This window comes from Olea europaea, chromosome 18 (assembly GCF_002742605.1).
Source record: "Olea europaea var. sylvestris chromosome 18, O_europaea_v1, whole genome shotgun sequence".
NCBI classification, from domain to species: Eukaryota; Viridiplantae; Streptophyta; class Magnoliopsida; order Lamiales; family Oleaceae; genus Olea; species Olea europaea.
Genome location: NC_036254.1, coordinates 24928412 through 24937975, shown reverse-complemented (window position 1 = coordinate 24937975; position 9564 = coordinate 24928412). Strand labels below are relative to the sequence as shown.

Sequence of the window (9564 nt, the reverse complement as noted above, 5' to 3'; positions counted from 1 at the left end):
AAAAGTAGGGCGATAATAATTTTATTAGGAATTTTTACGTCCAAAAACAAAAAGAAAAAAATTGACGTCATACTTAAAAAAAAAAAAAAAAATCGATAAGTTGCTCCGTGCAGCCAGGAGCACTTGCTCCTGGCTGCTAGGAGACACACAGAAAAAAAAATATATATATATATATATAATTGGACGATTAATATTTTTTTGTATCAACTTTTTTAATATACGTATTTGATGTACGTTTAACTATTTTCGATGTTCATTTAGATCATTCGATGTGTCTATAATATAGATCTCGAAATGAGTTTCGAAAGAATATAGAAAATCTATGCATTTGACTACCGTACAATCATCGTAAATTTTTAAAGTTAACTTGTTATCGAAATTCTTAATTTTTTTAAATGATGTTTTTTTTGAGATTAAAAAAATTAAATTTATTAGGAAATTTTCTAAATGACGTCAAAATTTTTATTAGATTATTTAAAAAATTAATTGATCAAAAGGAAAAAATAACAGTAAGAAAAAAATTATATAAACTCTGTATCACGTTATAAGATAAAATATTTATTTAGATCATTCGATGTGTCTATGATATAGTTCTCGAAATGAGTTTCGATAGAATGTAGAAAATATATTAATTTTACAGATATTGCGTAAAGAAATGGGAAAAAGTAGGGCGATAATAATTTTATTAGGAATTTTTACATCCAAAAACAAAAAGAAAAAAATTGAACTCATACTTACAAAAATAAAAAAATAAAAAAATTATAAGTTGCTCGCGCAAGTGCTCTGGCTGCCAGGAGACAAAAATAAATAAATAAATAATTTTTTTTAATTGGACAATTAATATTTTTTGTGTCAACTTTTTTAATACATGCGTTTGATATACGTTTAATTATTTTCGATATTCATTTATATCATTCAATGTGTCTATGATATAGATCTCGAAATGAACTTCGAGAGAATATAGAATATCTATGCATTTGACTACCGTACAATCTTTGATGAATTTTTAAAGTTAACTTGTTATCGAAATTCTTAATTTTTTAAATGATGTTTCTTTTGAGATTAAAAAAATTTTAAAATTTATTAGAAAATTTTCTAAATGACGTCAAAATTTTTATTTGATTATTTAAAAAATTAATTGATCGAGAGGAAAAAGTAACAGTAAGAAAAAAATTCTACAAATAAACTGTGTCACGGTATAAGGTAAAATATTCATTTAGATCATTTGATGTGTTTATAATATAGCATGTGTTTGGTCCCCATTATTCCTCATTACATTAAATTAAATTTTTCTCTCTCCTACTTTTAACCACACAATCTTCAATAAAATAATATTACACGTAAATCAAAAACTTTTCAACCACTCATTTTTCAAAAAAATACTATTCATCTCATTATAATTTAGGAAAAATGGGGCTCAAACGGGGGCATAGTTCTCGAAATGAGTTTCGATGGAATATAGAAGATATATTTTTTACAGATATTGCGTAAAGAAATGGGGAAAAGTAGGGCGATAATAATTTTATTAGGAATTTTTATGTACAAAAATAAAAAGAAAAAAATTGATGTCATACTTAAAAAAAAAAAAGAAAATAAAAATAAATTTTGATAAGTTGCTCCGCCAAGCCAGGAGCACTTGCTCCTGGCTGCCAGGAGACCAAAATAATAATAATAATAATAATTAATTGGACAATTAATATTTTTTTGTGTCAATTTTTTAATACACGCGTTTGATTTACGTTTAATTATTTTTAATATTCATTTAAATCATTCGATGTGTTTATGATATAGATTTCGAAATGAATTTCGAGAGAATATAGAAAAAGTATGCATTTGATTACCGTACAATCGTCGATGAATTTTTAAAGTTAATTTGTTATCGAAATTCTTAATTTTTTAAACGATGTTTCTTTTGTGATTAAAAAATATTAGAATTTATTAGAAAATTTTTTAAATGACGTCAAAAATTTTATTAGATTATTTAAAAAATTAATTTATCGAGAGGAAAAAGTAACAATAAGAAAAAAAATTCTACAAATAAACTTTGTGTCACGTTATAAGGTAAAATATAATATGAAATTAAAAACTGAAATTAAAAATAAAAAAATTATTCTCCCCTTTGCACTGAGCAATTTGGAGAATTTTTGCTCCAAATAGTTTGGAAAAAAATGCTCCAAACTCTTTTTTTTTCCTATTTTTTTTTTTTTAAATCGTTTGTTCAAGTAGTCCCCCCACAAATAATCAATTTCAGAAAAGTGAAGTAAATTATATTAAGAAAATTTTCGCGAAAAATTAATAAACATTAATAAAATAATAATTGTTTTTTATGATGTAAAAATTCCTAATAAAATTATTATCGCCCTACTTTTCTCCGTTCATTTATGCAACATTTATAAAAAATATATTTTTTATATTCTATCGAACTCATTTCGAGAATTATATTATAGACATATCGAATGATTTAAACGAATATCGAAAATAGTTAAACGTACATCAAACGCGTGTCTTAAAAAAGTTGACAAAAAAAATATTAATTGTCCAATTAAAAAAAAAATTTGGCTCCGCGCAAAAAAATAAAAATAAAAATAAAAATAAAAATATATATATATATATGGCTCCTAGTTGCGCGGAGCAAATTTGCTTCACGCAGCCAGGAGCAATTGCTCCGCGCAGCGCGGATCATTTTTAGGATTTTTTTGTTTTGATTAGTTAATTCTTTAAATAATCTCTTAAATTTTTTACGTCATTTAGAAAGTTTACTAATAATCTTTTAAATTATTTTAATGTTAAAGGAGACATTATTTAAAAAATTAAGAATTTCGATAATAAGTTAAATTTAAAAATTTATCGATGATTGTACGGTAATCGAATTCATTAATCTTCTATATTTTTTCGAAACTCGTTTCAAGACACATTGAATGATCTAAATGAATATCGAAAATAGTTAAATATTACATTTTAAAATGCGTATAACTTGTCTTTTTTCTTAAAAAAAATCAATTATTTTATGAATTTTTTTTTTCACGACAACTTTTTTAATATAATTTACATCGTTTTCTAAAAAAAAAAAATTATGTGTATGACGTCAATTTTTTTTTTGGACGTAGGATAAATATTTACAACATTAGAAAGTATGTTTTCATACTAAAAGATGCCATAAAAGGAAGAAAATAACTATAATTGGAGATTTGGAAGGAAAACAGCAAATTTTTACCTTGAAAACAATGCCACGACATGCGTGCAGAAAAGAGCTTTCCGAATTGAGGTTATGGACGCGATTTTGATAATTGTGACCAAAATTATGGTCAAATTACCAAAAATACGTACTAAAAAAATAAACAAAAAAGAAAAAAAAAAAAAAAGAGGGCCTCCATGTTGAGCGGAGAGTTGGTGAAACACTACGCGCAGCGCAGAGTGAGATCCTCTCTGCCAGCACCTCTCCGCGCAGCGCGGAGAGAAATCCAGCACTATTTTTTTTTTTTTTTTTACTTTTTCACACTTACAAAAGCTGACAAGTTGTACTGTAGCTATTTAATACAAACAGGATAGCAAATAAAGGAGCCAACACTTTTTGACTTCAAATTCATTTCCTAATTAAATATTTAATTTTATTCCCTTTATTAAAAAAAGAGAATCTCACTTTAATTTCTTCTCACATATCACTGTTTCTTATGTAACGACAAAACATAGAAGCCAGAATTTTTTACTTTAAAATTGACAGCAAATTCGATCATATTCACTTTGTTCAGAGTGCTAATTAATGCAAATTGATAGCAAACAAAGTAGCCAACACTTTTTGACTTCAAATTCTTTCTTGTTTTGTTTTTTGTTAAAAAAAATTATAAAAGATAGACTCCGCGTAGCATGGAGAGGAGCTCCCTGGTGCGAGCAGCAATTTTTTTCTTTGTTTTTATCTTTGGTATAAACCTTTTCTCTTTCTCTCACTTCATTCATTCACACATTCTCTATTTTTTAAGTTTTTTTTGATCGACTCCTTGTTCCACAACAAAATCAAACCCTAAAAAGGAGGAAGAAGAAGGGTAAAATCCAACAAGTAAGATGAGACCGAGGCTCGAAGGAAGGTGATAATATCTCATACTCTGACTACTATCATTCAAATCTTGGATTTATGGATCGAATTTCACTTTCTTAGATGCTTTCGGTTTGATTTTTGAAGAGGAGAAAGGCATTGAAGTGGAAGGGACGAAGAGTTCTGAGAAATCAACGTCCTTTTGCCCTAAAATTCCAACGACTGGTTTCGTCCTCCTCAACTGTGTTATTACGGTCAATATAAGGCAAGTTTTGATTTTGATATTTTTTCCCCTTCATAAAAATTGTTTAAATCTCAAAATTTGTGGACGGTGTCTTCAATACAATTCACTTGTTCAAGATTTAGGTTACTCGGTTTTTGGAAGCACCGTTTTTTCTTATTGTTTAAAACAGATGACTCTTTTTGTTTGACTTGTCACCTTCGTGTAATCTGGAGAGGTTTTTGTAGTCCATCACTCCCTTCAGTTCCGGCTGAACATTTATTTAACGTTTCATTGCTTGTAAATGAATTGAAAATTTGGAATTTGTACTTAATTAATTTTAATTTATCAGTAATATTAATTATATCATTTCATTGCCTTTACCTTTATATAAAAGAGTGAATGTTGGCTCTACTGTTAATTTTTCTACACTCCGATTCACACTGAAACTGGTTCTTTACTATTCATTATCTGGTTATTCAATAGGATATAGATATTTTACATAAAGAGCATTTTGCTTTCTTTTTCTTCATTCACTCTCTCTTGCTTTTTCACAAGTTTCTTTCTCGACAAACCGAGCCAAAGCAAGCCCTAAGAAGGAGAGCAAAGGTAAGATTCAAACTAATTACTGGAATTGACCGTCAATTTCTTCCAATCCCGTAAATTTCTTCAATTTCTTGATCACTTCTGCAGATCCTATGGAAAAGTTTCCCTTTTTATGAAAGTTTAACTAAAATTTCAAACTAAGGCATGAGAGAAAATCGAACTATTTTCAGTTCAAGTAAAGATCTTGGAACAATAATACACGACAATAGCAAAAAGGTCTTATGAGGATTCATAGTTATTCTGGGGAAAGTTTCGGAGGTTATCTCTAGATTTTAGAGAGGACGAACGAATTTTTTCTGGTCTTTCTTATTTACTCGAAGATAATTGATGGCAGTTTCTACTGCAAAGATAGAATCCTGATATGGTGGATATCAAGTGTTTTTGAGCTAATTGATTTTGGCTCTATAATTATATTTAGCTAAAAGGGTGTGTAATCAAGGGAAAATCCTTGATGGATTATGTAATTACGGAAAGAAGAGAGATTCTCTCAATTTCTGCTGCTTGAAATTCTTCAAATAATATTGCCAAAACCTGGATAGCTTTCATTTTATTTGCATCAGAGGACTGTTCAAAGAATTTTGTATGTTTGCTTTAGAATTTGAATTTTTCAGTCCTTGGTTTGAAAGGGTGGTCACAACATTATAGAAGAAGAGACCAATGCATTTAAAGTTGGGTATATAACAAGGTTGGAGAAATTCTAGACAAGATAAGATATATGGGATTTTGATACCTTCAATGAAGTAAGTGGAGTGAAAATGGGTGCAACGATTTTACGTTCTTTGACAGGTGATAATCCAGAATTGCAAAAGCAAACAGGACAGCATTATAGAAGAAAAGCCAGTGCATTGGAAGTTGGATATACGAAAAGGTTGGAGAAATTCTAGACAAGACATTTGGGATTTTGATACCTTCATTGAAGTGAAGGGAGTGAAAATGGCTAAAAAGATTTTACATTCTTTGATAGGTGATAATCCAAAATTGTAAAAGCAAACATGATATATGACAGACATCTTTCAACTGTTCGATCATCAGCCTATTCTTACTGGGAGGTGCATCGTTGGCCACAACAAAGAGAGGCTGCCTCCTGGTACATATTTCTCATACTAATTGCTTATGATCAATAATCATGTAGATGAATGTGCTATTTTAATTTTTTCTTGCAGACGTTATAGACTGCTCACTGGTAGAACTAAGTTTGTTTTAGTTCTCCAAAATGGACTCATTGAATATTAATTTTAAATAAATATATGATTCTCTTCTTGTTCAATATATTTCATTCCACCTTTTAAGTTAACAATATACAAGAGAAGCCCTACGAGCATGATACAATGTGTTTTGCCCTACGAGCATGATGCAATTCGGCCCATTTCTTAGCAAAAATAATATGCCCAGTATATTGATTTTTGTTTCTTTTCAAGACCTATATTTATTATTTCATATAAGTTTGCATATATAATGTCCATGGCCTCCTAATGATATTGCTTATTTAATTTTTTGAAGCCTTAATTCCTTGCTTTTAATGGCCTAATAAGAACCCATATCTTAGGTTCAAATGTTCATTTGCAGGAAATGCCCACTTCCATAATGTACATTGGAAACAGAATCTAATACTATAGAACGAAGATCTGCACCGGTGGTAAAAAATGTTTATTTCGATTTTTTCTCTCGTGGAAACATAAGTACTATGAATCCACTTAAAGCCCCTCTTGATATTGTAATATTTTTCTCTATCTCTATTTATATATGTGTGTGCGTTTATTCATATTTTTCTTCTAATTGTTAGTTGAAAGTATTTAATTTTGGATTTCATATGAATTTTGTTGTCTTCAATGAATTTGGCTTTCTTGTTTCTTCTTACTTTTTGTACTCTAATTGATGATGATACAAAATGCAAACAAAGAAATTAAGAATATGATCATTTTCAGATATTTATTGTTCTTAAAAAAAAAAGGATTGATTGATTATCTTGATGCTGATGTCAAAATCAATTTTGATTTGATGATCTCTAGCTTGAAATTGAGTTCCAAAAATTAAACTTTAGTGCATTGCTTCATTTTTATTGCTTCTCTTTAAGTTTACTGAAAGTTTTGAAAAGATCTTTGTTTTCCATTTTTTTTTTGTTGGAAAAAGATTTGCTTAGAAATCAGAGGTTTGATTTTTGAGATCTGAGAAAGAAAATAACAATGACAACTTAGATTCGGGATTTCAATTCTTATTGTATCCGCTTGATGAAATTGAAAAATGCTAGCAAAGATGAAATTGAACACCCTATTTGTTCCTAACTTAATCTCTCTTTTGCCTTTGCATCTTTGCAATCCTTAGACATTTATATTTCATTGTACTCTCATTCCATTGCAGAAATCAGGTAAAACGTGGAGTAGCTGGCAGAGGTAATTGGGGAGCTCAGATTGATAAATTGGCTGAGTGAGTTTCTCCTTGGTGCCTTTGGCAGTAAGTCTTCAATCAATAGAATGGCATATACATTTTTTTCATATATCTAATATTGTGATTATTCTACCATGGATTCTAGAGTTATCGACGAAGTCGTCAATTATGGTGGGATCAATCTGAATGCTGAAGTATGAATCATCTTTTTATCTATATATTTTGAGTTTTATATGATTTGGAATTTGAAACCTAAACTAGATATACAAGTGAAAATGTTTTGAAACTAAGATTACTTATTTAGAATAACATAAAAGATGTTGTTCTCTCATCAACAAAAAAAGATTTTGTCTCCGCCTTATGAGTGAACTAAGCAAGCTTATATAAGCCCACCTAAACATCGTATATAGTAATTGTAAACTGGGAAGTGCTAGGTATTTTATACTGCAGTTATTAATGATTCTCTTTAATGAGTTGGAACTTTAGCTTTGGTACTCCTGCTAAAGCCTTTTCTCTTTTGTTCCCGGGAACTGAAATCAATTACATCTCCAAATTGTAGTTTCCTTGCCATTGGTGAATCAAATGCAACTTGTGGAAAGAGGTTGACATCCATTGTACTTCAAATATATGATAGAAGTATATTGATCCTACCATTGACCTTGGCACATGTTACCTGTCATAAATGAGTTATGAAAGGTAGGGTCATGCAAATGGCTAGGCTTTACTGGATAAATAACAGAAAAGTATAAGGATTTCACGTGTTGAAAAGGGGATTTTTTTATTTTAAATCACATCAAATCTTCGATGCATATTTCATTTGTTACAAGTGATTATATTAATAGAAGAAAACTTGGATGGTTAATCTGATTTTTAATCACATCAAATTATTTGTATGTTTCAGACGGAAAGAATGCCCATGTGACAAGGTAACTTACTGAAGGTATTATTTGGCATCGATTTTTCATTATCTATATTTTCCCATGATTTAGATTGAATTTTGGTTCTATCAACTTCTTAAATTCTTTTAGTAATGTTATTTGCATTAATAGAATATGTGAATAGCTAAACCTCAATATCATCCACCACAAGCAACAATAGTAACGACACTCAATCCATGGATGATGAGAATCCCATAAGACTGGTGACTGACATAGTCCATGAAACTCAAAGAGAGGTGGAAGAAAATTCCAAAGAGACCAAATGAATCGATAAAAATGGGAGTTGGGGACTGGTTCCGCATATAAGATTAGTTCTTTGTTCAATCTACTTATTACCATTCTGAATCATGCATAGTGATTTGACATTTATTGGATTGTCGAGTATCGAAATCTGCTTGTAGGATATCATGTTCCATGCAGAGGGGAGAAAGAAGGTGCTTTTATTACCTTGACTTAATAATTTTAGTCATCTAGGTTTAGAATTTCTGTTGCAATTCTTCAATGTTATTAGGTTCCATTTGCCATTTAATAAATATTAGAGTTTTTTCATAATTATTTTCTACTTTCATGACATTTGATAATAAAGTTGAATATCTATAATCTTAACTTTGGAGAAGCGAGTATATGAAAAAATGCTATATTATGCATTAAAGGTTTAAGAAGCCACCAAAAAAAGGAGAAATAAATCTATTATCTAGGAACACTAACATTACCCTTGAAATAACAACGTGCATTGCATGGGCAATAGACTAGTATTAATAAAAATAAGTGACAACGGAAACAATCCATTGATAAATTCTATGAAAAAGTGAACCTGAAAAACATAAAGTTCATTAAATATGAAAAAAATGATATTAATGACAAAAATTGTCGAAAGAGGGGAAATATCAAAGTTGATAAATAAATTGTGGAAAAATATAGCATCTTGGATATATAAGTTACGTGGTTAACAATGAATATATTTTGTAAATATATTATAAATTGCATTTAATTTTTTAAATTTCGTCGATAATTTTCATCGAACTAAATCATCTTAAATTATTTGTTCATAGTTGTTATAGAAATTCGTCTGCATTTTTGACGGACTTATATGCATAGGTTAATTCATTATACCCTTGTTTGAGCCCCATTTTAAAGGGAAAAAATATATTTTTAAATAATGATTGATGGAGAATGTGTAATTAAAAATTAAGAAAAAATTTTGAGTTTATGTGTCATATTATTTTATTGAAGAATGTGTGGTTGAAAATGAATTTTTAGAAGAATGAAGCTTAAACAAGGACTATATAAATAACCTAAACCCTGTCTGCAAAAAGAGTTTCTGTCTAATACAGCTTGCTCAAAGACTGGAGGAAGGTCCGTAACAGTAGGTAACTTGTTCCCGA

General features: G+C 29.2%; 1 long non-coding RNA gene across 4 annotated transcripts; it reads left to right on the top strand.

The window, feature by feature from the left end:
* The first annotated feature begins 4871 nt into the window (after window positions 1–4871).
* On the top strand, window positions 4872–8695 carry LOC111367901. 4 transcript variants are annotated; one of them, XR_002697913.1, is made up of 7 exons: window positions 4872–5724; window positions 5821–5943; window positions 6423–6570; window positions 7215–7280; window positions 7387–7937; window positions 8143–8181; window positions 8291–8695. It is a non-coding gene; the product is annotated as an uncharacterized LOC111367901 (long non-coding RNA). The 4 variants fall into 4 exon arrangements; XR_002697911.1 differs by lacking the exon at window positions 7387–7937 and having other exon boundaries at window positions 6423–6492; window positions 7215–7307; window positions 8143–8695; XR_002697910.1 differs by lacking the exon at window positions 6423–6570 and having other exon boundaries at window positions 7387–8695.
* Window positions 8696–9564: the final 869 nt, after the last annotated feature.